The 13,089-nt window shown below is 52.2% G+C and overlaps 1 protein-coding gene and 1 long non-coding RNA gene across 2 annotated transcripts in view; one reads left to right on the top strand and one right to left on the bottom strand.

Annotated features, from left to right (window-relative positions):
* LOC146049909 (uncharacterized) overlaps positions 1 to 13,089 on the bottom strand; it is a 104,734-nt gene that overhangs the window by 61,810 nt on the left and 29,835 nt on the right. The window lies entirely within an intron of this gene.
* LOC146049488 (uncharacterized) lies at positions 5,739 to 6,556 on the top strand. Its single transcript, XR_014466139.1, has 4 exons — positions 5,739 to 5,877; positions 5,984 to 6,095; positions 6,270 to 6,437; positions 6,494 to 6,556. It is a non-coding gene; the product is annotated as an uncharacterized LOC146049488 (long non-coding RNA).

The following is a 13,089-nucleotide window of genomic DNA, read 5'->3' as shown; positions in this document are numbered from 1 at the left end:
CCCCGTCTTCATTCTGTAGGAGACTGTCTGATACAGCACTGATCTCCCTGGTGTCACCTAACCCACAAAATGCAGCATAGCAAACCTCCCTGTCTTCATTCTGCAGGAGACTCCCTGATACAGCACTGATCTCCCTGGTGTCACCAAACCCACATTATGCAGCATAGCAACGTCCCCGTCTTCATTCTGTAGGAGACTGACTGATATAGCAGCGATCTCCCTGGTGTCACCTAACCCACATTATGCAGCATAGCAACCTCCCCGTCTTCATTCTGTAGGAGACTGCCTGATAAAGCACTGATCTCCCTGGTGTCACCTCACCTACATTATGCAGAATAGCAACCTCCCCGTCTTCATTCTGTAGGAGACTGCCTGATAAAGCACTGATCTCCCTGGTGACACCTAACCCACATTATGCAGCATAGCAAACCTCCCGTCTTCATTCTGCAGGAGACTCCCTGATACAGCACTGATCTCCCTGGTGTCACCTAACCCACATTATGCAGCATAGCAACGTCCCCGTCTTCATTCTGCAGGAGACTGCCTGATATAGCACTGATCTCCCTGGTGTCACCTAACCCACATTATGCAGCATAGCAACGTCCCCGTCTTCATTCTGCAGGAGACTGCCTGATATAGCACTGATCTCCCTGGTGTCACCTAACCCACATTATGCAGCATAGCAACGTCCCCATCTTCATTCTGCAGGAGATTGCCTGATACAGCACTGATCTCCCTGGAGTCACCTAACCCACATTATGCAGCATAGCAACGTCCCCGTCTTCATTCTGCAGGAGACTGCCTGATATAGCAGCGATCTCCCTGGTGTCACCTCACCCCCATTATGCAGCATAGCAACGTCCCCGTCTTCATTCTGCAGGAGACTGCCTGATATAGCAGCGATCTCCCTGGTGTCACCTAACCCACATTATGCAGCATAGTCACCTCACCTTCTGCATGAGACTCCCTGATACAGCAGCGATCTCCCTGGTGTCACCTAACCCACATTATGCAGTATAGCAACATCCCCTTCTGCATGAGACTCCCTGATACAGCAGCGATCTCCCTGGTGTCACCTAACCCACATTATGCAGCATAGTCACCTCACCTTCTGCATGAGACTCCCTAATACAGCAGCAATCTCCCTGGTGTCACCTAACCCACATTATGCAGCATAGTCACCTCCCCTTCTGCATGAGACTCCCTGATACAGCAGCAATCTCCCTGGTGTCACCTAACCCACATTATGCAGCATAGTCACCTCACCTTCTGCATGAGACTTCCTGATACAGCAGCAATCTCCCTGGTGTCACCTAACCCACATTATGCAGCAAAGTCACCTCCCCTTCTGCATGAGACTCCCTGATACAGCAGCAATCTCCCTGGGTTCACCTAACCCACATTATGCAGCATAGTCACCACCCCTTCTGCATGAGACTCCCTGATACAGCAGCAATCTCCTGAAGTTCACTTCATCTGTAACATGAATTTAGACAATACAACATAAAATGATAAAACACCCATACTGGCATTTTCTCTTATATTAAAGTGAGGCTTTTATAAATGGCTCAGAATTAGCTGATGTATTGTGAGCCCTGCAGCCCGGTCACCGCTTTTAACCAGACCACCACCAGCAATAATCTGTAGGATCCCCACACAGCGCTTGTGGCCATTGCTCTATCCCCACACAGCACTTGTGGCCGTTGCTCTATCCCCACACAGCGCTTGTGGCCATTGCTCTATCCCCACACAGCGGTTGTGGCCATTGCTCTATCCCCACACAGCACTTGTGGCCACTGCTCTATCCCCACACAGCACTTGTGGCCATTGCTCTATCTCCACACAGCACTTGTGGCCATTGCTCTATCCCCACACAGCACTTGTGACCTCTGCTCTATCCCCACACAGCACTTGTGACCTCTGCTCTATCCCCACACAGCACTTGTGGCCATTGCTCTATCCCCACACAGCGCTTGTGGCCACTGCTCTATCCCCACACAGCACTTGTGACCACTGCTCTATCCCCACACAGCACTTGTGGCCATTGCTCTATCCCCACACAGCACTTGTGGCCATTGCTCTATCCCCACACAGCACTTGTGACCATTGCTCTGTCCCCACACAGCGCTTGTGGCCATTGCTCTGTCCCCACACAGCACTTGTGACCTCTGCTCTATCCCCACACAGCACTTGTGGCCACTGCTCTATCCCCACACAGCACTTGTGGCCACTGCTCTATCCCCACACAGCACTTGTGACCACTGCTCTATCCCCACACAGCACTTGTGGCCACTGCTCTATCCCCACACAGCGCTTGTGGCCATTGCTCTATCCCCACACAGCGCTTGTGGCCACTGCTCTATCCCCACACAGCACTTGTGGCCACTGCTCTATCCCCACACAGCGCTTGTGGCCACTGCTCTATCCCCACACAGCGCTTGTGGCCATTGCTCTATCCCCACACAACACTTGTAGCCACTGCTCTATCCCCACACAGCGCTTGTGGCCACTGCTCTATCCCCACACAGCACTTGTGGCCACTGCTCTATCCCCACACAGCGCTTGTGGCCACTGCTCTATCCCCACACAGCGCTTGTGGCCATTGCTCTATCCCCACACAGCGCTTGTGGCCATTGCTCTATCCCCACACAGCGCTTGTGGCCGTTGCTCTATCCCCACACAGCACTTGTGGCCACTGCTCTATCCCCACACAGCACTTGTGGCCACTGCTCTATCCCCACACAGCACTTGTGGCCACTGCTCTATCCCCACACAGCACTTGTGGCCACTGCTCTATCCCCACACAGCACTTGTGGCCATTGCTCTATCCCCACACAGCACTTGTGGCCACTGCTCTATCCCCACACAGCGCTTGTGGCCACTGCTCTATCCCCACACAGCGATTGTGGCCACTGCTCTATCCCCACACAGCACTTGTGGCCACTGCTCTATCCCCACACAGCACTTGTGGCCACTGCTCTATCCCCACACAGCACTTGTGGCCATTGCTCTATCCCCACACAGCACTTGTGGCCATTGCTCTATCCCCACACAGCACTTGTGGCCACTGCTCTATCCCCACACAGCACTTGTGGCCACTGCTCTATCCCCACACAGCACTTGTGGCCATTGCTCTATCCCCACACAGCACTTGTGGCCACTGCTCTATCCCCACACAGCACTTGTGGCCACTGCTCTATCCCCACACAGCACTTGTGGCCACTGCTCTATCCCCACACAGCACTTGTGGCCATTGCTCTATCCCCACACAGCACTTGTGACCATTGCTCTATCCCCACACAGCACTTGTGGCCATTGCTCTATCCCCACACAGCACTTGTGGCCACTGCTCTATCCCCACACAGCGCTTGTAGCCACTGCTCTATCCCCACACAGCACTTGTGGCCATTGCTCTATCCCCACACAGCACTTGTGGCCACTGCTCTATCCCCACACAGCACTTGTGGCCATTGCTCTATCCCCACACAGCACTTGTGGCCAGTGCTCTATCCCCACACAGCGCTTGTAGCCACTGCTCTATCCCCACACAGCACTTGTGGCCATTGCTCTATCCCCACACAGCACTTGTGGCCACTGCTCTATCCCCACACAGCACTTGTGGCCATTGCTCTATCCCCACACAGCACTTGTGGCCACTGCTCTATCCCCACACAGAGCTTGTGGCCACTGCTCTATCCCCACACAGCGCTTGTGGCCACTGCTCTATCCCCACACAGCACTTGTGGCCACTGCTCTATCCCCACACAGCACTTGTGGCCACTGCTCTATCCCCACACAGCGATTGTGGCCATTGCTCTATCCCCACACAGCACTTGTGGCCATTGCTCTATCCCCACACAGCACTTGTGGCCACTGCTCAATCCCCACACAGCACTTGTGGCCATTGCTCTATCCCCACACAGCACTTGTGGCCATTGCTCTATCCCCACACAGCACTTGTGGCCACTGCTCTATCCCCACACAGCATCCGGAGCGCATCTCCGGTAATTGAGGAGGATATTTGGACACTAAATATCGGATAAAGGGCGAGATGTATTAAGCTGTTTTATCGCATTTTCCTATGTATTAAAACCCGGCCGCACCGATACCGCATAGTAGGGTATCACCACCTTTGGGTGTGATTCCCTATAGAAGCCTATGGGCTTCTTTTCGCCGCCCACCGCCACCTCGCCGACCCCCTCTCCCCTTCCTCCAGTTTACCTTCTTGCAGGTCCTTCTGGACCCCGGAGGAGGCGCTGGGGACAGCCTGCTTACCTGTCCCCGGCGTGAGGGGAGAAGCAGGCGGCAAGGAGATGACGGCACACCACAGTACAGGTATCGCGGGGGGGTCTCCGTCACCGCAATGCCAGCCGCTTGTGTTAGTACATATGCGCTGGCATTGCGGCGGGCGGGCAGCGATGTATTTTAATACATCCCGCCCAAAGACCCAATACTGTGTTGCAATATTAAAGCCACTGGAGATATAACTCAAAGCGGGACTGGTAACTATGGGCGGGATGTATTAAAATACATTGCCGCCCACCCCCGCGATGCCAGCGCATATGTACCCTGGCGGGGTTGTGTCGGAGACGGCGGGCGGCAAAGAGAAGCCCGTAGGCTTCTATAGGAAATCGCACCCAAAGGTGGTGATACCCTACTATGCGGTATCGGTGCGGCCGGGGTTTTACTGCATGTTCAGCTTAGTACATCTCGCCCTAAATATCAACTTCTGCCTCATAAAAGGGAATTGAAAAGTCTGACATTAATATCGGAGAAATGCCAGTATGGGTGTTTTATGTTGGGATCTACAGCATGATGGTCGACAGTCATTAGGTCGACACCATTAGGTCGACATGGGAATAGGTCTACATGGTTATAAGTTTAGAAGTTTTTAGTTCATCAGGTCATTAGTTCGGCAATGTCTAGGTCGACACTCAAAAGGTCGACATGGGATTTTCCACTCTTTTTTTACCTGAATGTCAACACAGTCGACATGGACACAGTTTAAAGTGCACAGCATCCCCTTGCACACTATTTTATTCTCCCACCACGCCCTAGTGGATGGTATGGCATGAAATACCACCTGTCGGCACATGTCGGCTCAAAAAACGGTGAAAAACCCCCATGTCAACCTTTTCACTGTAGACCTAGACATTGTCGAACTAATGACCTGTCGAACGAATGGCCTTTTGACCTAGAACCATGTCAACCTTTTCCCATGTCGACCTAATGGTGTCGACCATCATGCTGTAGACCAAATTACCACATCCCGTCTTGGTATTGTCTAAATTCATGTTAAAAATTAAGTGAACTTCAGGAAAGTAATTTATTTTTATGAATTGTTTTTTTTTATAAACTTCATATTATATTAAATTCTTAAGAAGCTGCACTGAGAAGCAGCAGCAGCAGCAGCAACGTTTATCCCACAGGTGCTCATACACGTTCACATCCCTGAGAAGCAGCAGCAGCAACGTTTATCCCACAGGTGCTCATACACGTTCACATCCCTGAGAAGCAGCAGCAGCAACGTTTATCCCACAGGTGCTCATACACGTTCACATCCCTGAGAAGCAGCAGCAGCAACGTTTATCCCACAGGTGCTCATACACGTTCACATCCCTGAGAAGCAGCAGCTGCAACGTTTATCCCACAGGTGCTCATACACGTTCACATCCCTGAGAAGCAGCAGCTGCAACGTTTATCCCACAGGTGCTCATACACGTTCACATCCCTAAGAAGCAGCAGCAGCAACGTTTATCCCACAGGTGCTCACACACGTTCACATCCCTGAGAAGCAGCAGCAGCAACGTTTATCCCACAGGTGCTCACACACGTTCACATCCCTGAGAAGCAGCAGCTGCAACGTTTATCCCACAGGTGCTCATACACGTTCACATCCCTGAGAAGCAGCAACGTTTATCCCACAGGTGCTCACACACGTTCACATCCCTGAGAAGCAGCAGCAGCAACGTTTATCCCACAGGTGCTCATACACGTTCACATCCCTGAGAAGCAGCAGCTGCAACGTTTATCCCACAGGTGCTCATACACGTTCACATCCCTGAGAAGCAGCAGCTGCAACGTTTATCCCACAGGTGCTCACACACGTTCACATCCCTGAGAAGCAGCAGCAGCAGCAACGTTTATCCCACAGGTGCTCACACACGTTCACATCCCTGAGAAGCAGCAGCAGCAACTTTTATCCCACAGGTGCTCACACACGTTCACATCCCTGAGAAGCAGCAGCAGCAGCAACGTTTATCCCACAGGTGCTCATACACGTTCACATCCCTGAGAAGCAGCAGCTGCAACGTTTATCCCACAGGTGCTCATACACGTTCACATCCCTGAGAAGCAGCAGCAGCAACGTTTATCCCACAGGTGCTCATACACGTTCACATCCCTGAGAAGCAGCAGCTGCAACGTTTATCCCACAGGTGCTCATACACGTTCACATCCCTGAGAAGCAGCAGCAGCAACGTTTATCCCACAGGTGCTCATACACGTTCACATCCCTGAGAAGCAGCAGCTGCAACGTTTATCCCACAGGTGCTCACACACGTTCACATCCCTGAGAAGCAGCAGCAGCAACGTTTATCCCACAGGTGCTCATACACGTTCACATCCCTGAGAAGCAGCAGCAGCTGCAACGTTTATCCCACAGGTGCTCACACACGTTCACATCCCTGAGAAGCAGCAGCAGCAACGTTTATCCCACAGGTGCTCACACACGTTCACATCCCTGAGAAGCAGCAGCTGCAACGTTTATCCCACAGGTGCTCACACACGTTCACATCCCTGAGAAGCAGCAGCAGCAACGTTTATCCCACAGGTGCTCATACACGTTCACATCCCTGAGAAGCAGCAGCAGCAACGTTTATCCCACAGGTGCTCACACACGTTCACATCCCTGAGAAGCAGCAGCAGCAACGTTTATCCCACAGGTGCTTATACACGTTCACATCCCTGAGAAGCAGCAGCAGCAACGTTTATCCCACAGGTGCTCATACACGTTCACATCCCTGAGAAGCAGCAGCTGCAACGTTTATCCCACAGGTGCTCATACACGTTCACATCCCTGAGAAGCAGCAGCAGCAACGTTTATCCCACAGGTGCTCATACACGTTCACATCCCTGAGAAGCAGCAGCAGCAGCAACGTTTATCCCACAGGTGCTCACACACGTTCACATCCCTGAGAAGCAGCAGCAGCAACGTTTATCCCACAGGTGCTCATACACGTTCACATCCCTGAGAAGCAGCAGCTGCAACGTTTATCCCACAGGTGCTCATACACGTTCACATCCCTGAGAAGCAGCAGCAGCAACGTTTATCCCACAGGTGCTCACACACGTTCACATCCCTGAGAAGCAGCAGCAGCAACGTTTATCCCACAGGTGCTCATACACGTTCACATCCCTGAGAAGCAGCAGCAGCAACGTTTATCCCACAGGTGCTCATACACGTTCACATCCCTGAGAAGCAGCAGCAGCAACGTTTATCCCACAGGTGCTCATACACGTTCACATCCCTGAGAAGCAGCAGCAGCAACGTTTATCCCACAGGTGCTCACACACGTTCACATCCCTGAGAAGCAGCAGCAGCAACGTTTATCCCACAGGTGCTCACACACGTTCACATCCCTGAGAAGCAGCAGCAGCAACGTTTATCCCACAGGTGCTCACACACGTTCACATCCCTGAGAAGCAGCAGCAGCAATGTTTATCCCACAGGTGCTCACACACGTTCACATCCCTGAGAAGCAGCAGCTGCAACGTTTATCCCACAGGTGCTCATACACGTTCACATCCCTGAGAAGCAGCAGCAGCAACGTTTATCCCACAGGTGCTCACACACGTTCACATCCCTGAGAAGCAGCAGCAGCAACGTTTATCCCACAGGTGCTCACACACGTTCACATCCCTGAGAAGCAGCAGCAGCAACGTTTATCCCACAGGTGCTCACACACGTTCACATCCCTGAGAAGCAGCAGCTGCAGTGTTCAGTTGTGGATATAGATTTATTATTATTAATTGTTATATTATAATATTTCTACTTTTAAATTAGTAAAATTGCCTTAATATTTAGTCTGCACACCAGCGCTCCAGTGTCCTTTGCAACATATTTTTTGGTAGTTATTGGTGAAAAAATAAGGTATTTGTGTAGTTTCACGGCGGCAGGCTACGCTACGTTGTCAGCGTAGCCCAGCGGCTGCCTAGCGTAGTCAGCGTAGTGTCCCCCGTGGCAGCCCTGCGTAGTCAGCATAGTGTCCCCGTGGCAGCCCGGTGTAGTGTCCCCGTGGCAGCCCGGCGTAGTCAGCGTAGCCCAGCGGCTGCCTAGCGTAGTCAGCGTAGTGTCCCCCGTGGCAGCCCTGCGTAGTCAGCGTAGTGTCCCCGTGGCAGCCCGGCGTAGTGTCCCCGTGGCAGCCCGGCGTAGTCAGCGTAGCCCAGCGGCTGCCTAGCGTAGTCAGCGTAGTGTCCCCCGTGGCAGCCCTGCGTAGTCAGCGTAGTGTCCCCGTGGCAGCCCGGCGTAGTGTCCCCGTGGCAGCCCGGCATAGTCAGCGTAGCCCAGCGGCTGCCTAGCGTAGTCAGCGTAGTGTCCCCCGTGGCAGCCCTGCGTAGTCAGCGTAGTGTCCCCGTGGCAGCCCAGCGTAGTGTCCCCGTGGCAGCCCGGCGTAGTCAGCGTAGCCCAGCGGCTGCCTAGCGTAGTCAGCGTAGTGTCCCCCGTGGCAGCCCTGCGTAGTCAGCGTAGTGTCCCCACGGCAGCCCTGCGTAGTCAGCGTAGAGTCCCCGCCAGGCAGTGTAGTCACCGTACTGTCCCCACAAGCTGCAGCTCTGTCCCCGGCTCTATAAACGGATTCGGTACGCGTCCTCCTAACCTGCTCATACCCCCACTATCCATGTCAGCATGACGTTGAATTTATAAAGTATGGCAAGCGCAAGCGTACCGTATCCACTCTTCGGGCTGGCGTGGATAGTGGGGGGTGTTTCAGGAACACATTCACACCGGTCATGTCAGGCAGGTTAAAATTGTCAATGGTTCCCACACAATGTAATAAGCGCAGACTGACTACGCTAACTGCATAACGCTGACTAACTACGCTAACTGCATAACGCTGACTGACTACGCTAACTGCATAACGCTGACTAACTACGCTAACTGCATAACGCTGACTGACTACGCCAACTGCATAACACTGACTGACTACGCTAACTGCATAACGCTGACTAACTACGCTAACTGCATAACGCTGACTAACTACGCTAACTGCATAACGCTGACTGACTACGCTAACTGCATAACGCTGACTGACTACGCTAACTGCATAACACTGACTAACTACGCTAACTGCATAACGCTGACTGACTACGCTAACTGCATAATGCTGACTGACTACGCTAACTGCGTAACGCTGACTGACTACGCTAACTGCATAACGCTGACTAACTACGCTAACTGCATAACGCTGACTGACTACGCTAACTGCGTAACGCTGACTGACTACGCTAACTGCATAACGCTGACTGACTACGCTAACTGCATAACGCTGACTGACTACGCTAAATGCATAACGCTGACTGACTACGCTATCTGCATAACGCTGACTGACTACGCTAACTGCATAACGCTGACTGACTACGCTAACTGCGTAACAGTGACTGACTACGCTAACTGCGTAACACTGACTGACTACGCTAACTGCGTAACGCTGACTGACTACGCAAACTGACTACGCTAACTGCGTAACACTGACTGACTAAGCTAACTGCATAACGCTGACTAACTACGCTAACTGCGTAACGCTGACTGACTACGCTAACTGCGTAACACTGACTGACTACGCTAACTGTGTAACGCTGACTGACTACGCTAACTGCATAACGCTGACTGACTACGCTAACTGCGTAACACTGACTGACTACGCTAACTGCGTAACACTGACTGACTACGCTAACTGCGTAACGCTGACTGACTACGCTAACTGCGTAACGCTGACTGACTACGCTAACTGCATAACGCTGACTAACTACGCTAACTGCATAACGCTGACTGACTATGCTAACTGCATAACGCTGACTGACTATGCTAACTGCATAACACCGACTGACTACGCTAACTGCGTAACGCTGACTGACTACGCTAACTGCGTAACGCTGACTGACTACGCTAACTGCATAACGCTGACTGACTACGCTAACTGCGTAACGCTGACTGACTACGCTAACTGCGTAACGCTGACTGACTACGCTTACTGCGTAACACTGACTGACTACGCTAACTGCGTAACGCTGACTGACTACGCTAACTGCGTAACGCTGACTGACTACGCTAACTGCGTAACGCTGACTGACTACGCTAACTGCGTAACGCTGACTGACTACGCTAACTGTGTAACACTGACTGACTACGCTAACTGTGTAACACTGACTGACTACGCTAACTGCGTAACGCTGACTGACTACGCTAACTACGTAACGCTGACTGACTACGCTAACTACGTAACGCTGACTGACTACGCTAACTGCGTAACGCTGACTGACTACGCTAACTGTGTAACGCTGACTGACTACGCTAACGCTGACTGACTACGCTAACTACGTAACGCTGACTGACTACGCTAACTGCGTAACGCTGACTGACTACGCTAACTGTGTAACACTGACTGACTACGCTAACTGTGTAACGCTGACTGACTACGCTAACTGTGTAACACTGACTGACTACGCTAACTGTGTAACGCTGACTGACTACGCTAACTGTGTAACGCTGACTGACTACGCTAACTGCATAACGCTGACTGACTACGCTAACTACGTCAGCTCCGGCTGGCCGTGAACGGGCGGGAACACTACGCTAATACTGACAGGGGCGCTAACTATGCTGGCTGCGTGAACACGATGCTGATTCTGACAGGGACGCTAACTATGCTGGCTGTAGGAGCTCTATGCTGATACTGACAGGGGCGCTAACTACGCTGGCTGCAGGAACACGATGCTGATTCTGACAGGGACGCTAAGCCAGGGTTGCCGACTTTATTATTCTCCTCTCCGGGAGAAGCCCAGAGAGGAGAGTTTCAGCAGCCGCTCAGGGGGCGGGGCTTAAGAGTGACATCACTAAGCCCCGCCCCCATGATGGTAAAACACCGAATTCACGGATCTCAGTGGAGGGGGCGGGGCTAAAATGACGCGGTTGTGCCGTTTTAGCTCCGCCCCCCTCCTCTGAGACCCGAGGATTGCGGCATACGCTTCTAGATGCCACATTCACAATCTCTTTTAACAATATCTCCATATATGGAACTAGACACGGACTTTGGGTGGAGTATGACACGCCCCTTCAATGAGGCGTATTGCAAAATTCTATTAGCAACTATAATCTCCCTGAAACTAGTTTTCAAAAGTAGGCAAGTATGAGTTAGCCGCAAACAGAGGCATACCTAGATATTTGTAGGCCCAGTAGCAAACATTTGTAAGGGCCCCCTATTTAGCAACTGCACCCCTTGCACCTATGGTAGTTACGCCATTGGCCACAAATATTAAGTATCACCCCCTAATGTTTCAAAGGGAGAACCCCAGCAGTGATCTCTGATCCTGATCCCCCCTGCAATACCGCCGGCCACATCCCCAATAGGTTTCTATGGGGGATGCGAAGCTGCCCAATGTATCAACATCGGGCAGCCCAGCTTCGCATCCCTGGGCTATCACCAATCTGAGCTGGCGATAGCCCATTGTAGCCAGTGGCTACGGGATCACACTGCCCCGGTGGCAGTGCGGTCAGCGGGGTCGCCGGGGGGGGTCAGCACTAACCCCGTGCATGCGCAGATCCCCCCGGCTTCCGGCTCCGGGCATCGCAGGGACGGGCTCTTTTCGGAGCCGTGTCCCTGCGCCTTGCAGATCATACATTTAGGTTAACGAATTGCATGGGCGGATTTGGGGGGGCACCTGGGCATGTGCCCCCCTGCCACACCTGATTGGCTGCCGGATTGCGAGCGAGCTCTGATTGGCTCGCGGGCATGATAGGCAGCCGCAGCAGCGCTAGATTTAAAATAGGCGGGAGGCGGGACCTAGGCCGCTGCAGTGCTCTGACATAACAAGGATGGGAAGAATTGTTCAGTGACTGCGCACCCATATTAGTTTGCATATTGTACCCTGCTTATCTGTACAGGTGAGAGGACGACTTTATCCGCATTTCTGGTTCACGTTGCTAATATAGTAATTGTGAATACAGTGCAAATATATAACAATGTATATATAGGGCATTCAGTAGCTTTCTGGTGTTCAGAACGCAGATGCCCATTACTGATGCTGGATGAGAGGGCTCAGAGGGTTATAATTAAGCACTAAGGGGGCACAGTTCTTGTTATTGGGCCTACATATGGGGAGTACTACTACTACTATGGCAGCTCAACGGGTGGCCTGGCACAACAAGCATGGAACCCCACCTGGCAATGAGCATGTAATCCCACAAGGTAATGAGCATGGTACCCCAAATGGCAATGACCATGGAACCCCTGGCAATGAACATGTAATCCCACATGGCAACGAGCATGGAACCCCAAATGACAATGAGCATGGAACCCCTGGCAACGAGCATGTAATCCCATAGGGCAATGAGCATGGAACCCCTGGCAACGAGCATGTAATCCCACAGGGTGTTTAGCATAATACGTAATGGACATTATGGTGTGTGGCTTAACATGTAATGGGAATTATGGTACAAATTTTTGGCGCGCCTTTGGCGTGCAATGTACCTCTTTGTGGTGCATTATGTGAATTTTGGCTCATTCTGTTTGGCATCATGTGTAAGGAACAAGTATAATAAGGAGTATATGGTGTGGTACTACACTCAAGGACACGCCCCCTTTTTGAGTGGCCACATCCCCTTTTCCTTCACTTTTGACGCCAAGGTGGGCCAGTGTACTTTAAATGCCAGGGCCTATTTCTAATCCCATTCCCGTCCTCTCTGCTCTCCTCCCCTGCACTCTCTGAGCGGGCAGACTGGCAGCACTAACACCCCCCTTCCCCCTCGCCTATCATGGTGCCCCCCTGTCATTTTCTCCTGGTTCCCCCCTGTATGTTCGCATTGTACAATGC

The sequence above is a fragment of the Crinia signifera genome, chromosome 12 (assembly GCF_055691185.1).
Source record: "Crinia signifera chromosome 12, ASM5569118v1, whole genome shotgun sequence".
In the NCBI taxonomy this organism is placed as follows: domain Eukaryota; kingdom Metazoa; phylum Chordata; class Amphibia; order Anura; family Myobatrachidae; genus Crinia; species Crinia signifera.
The sequence above is the reverse complement of the archived record's forward strand: the minus strand, read 5'-3'. Positions and strand labels throughout refer to the sequence as shown.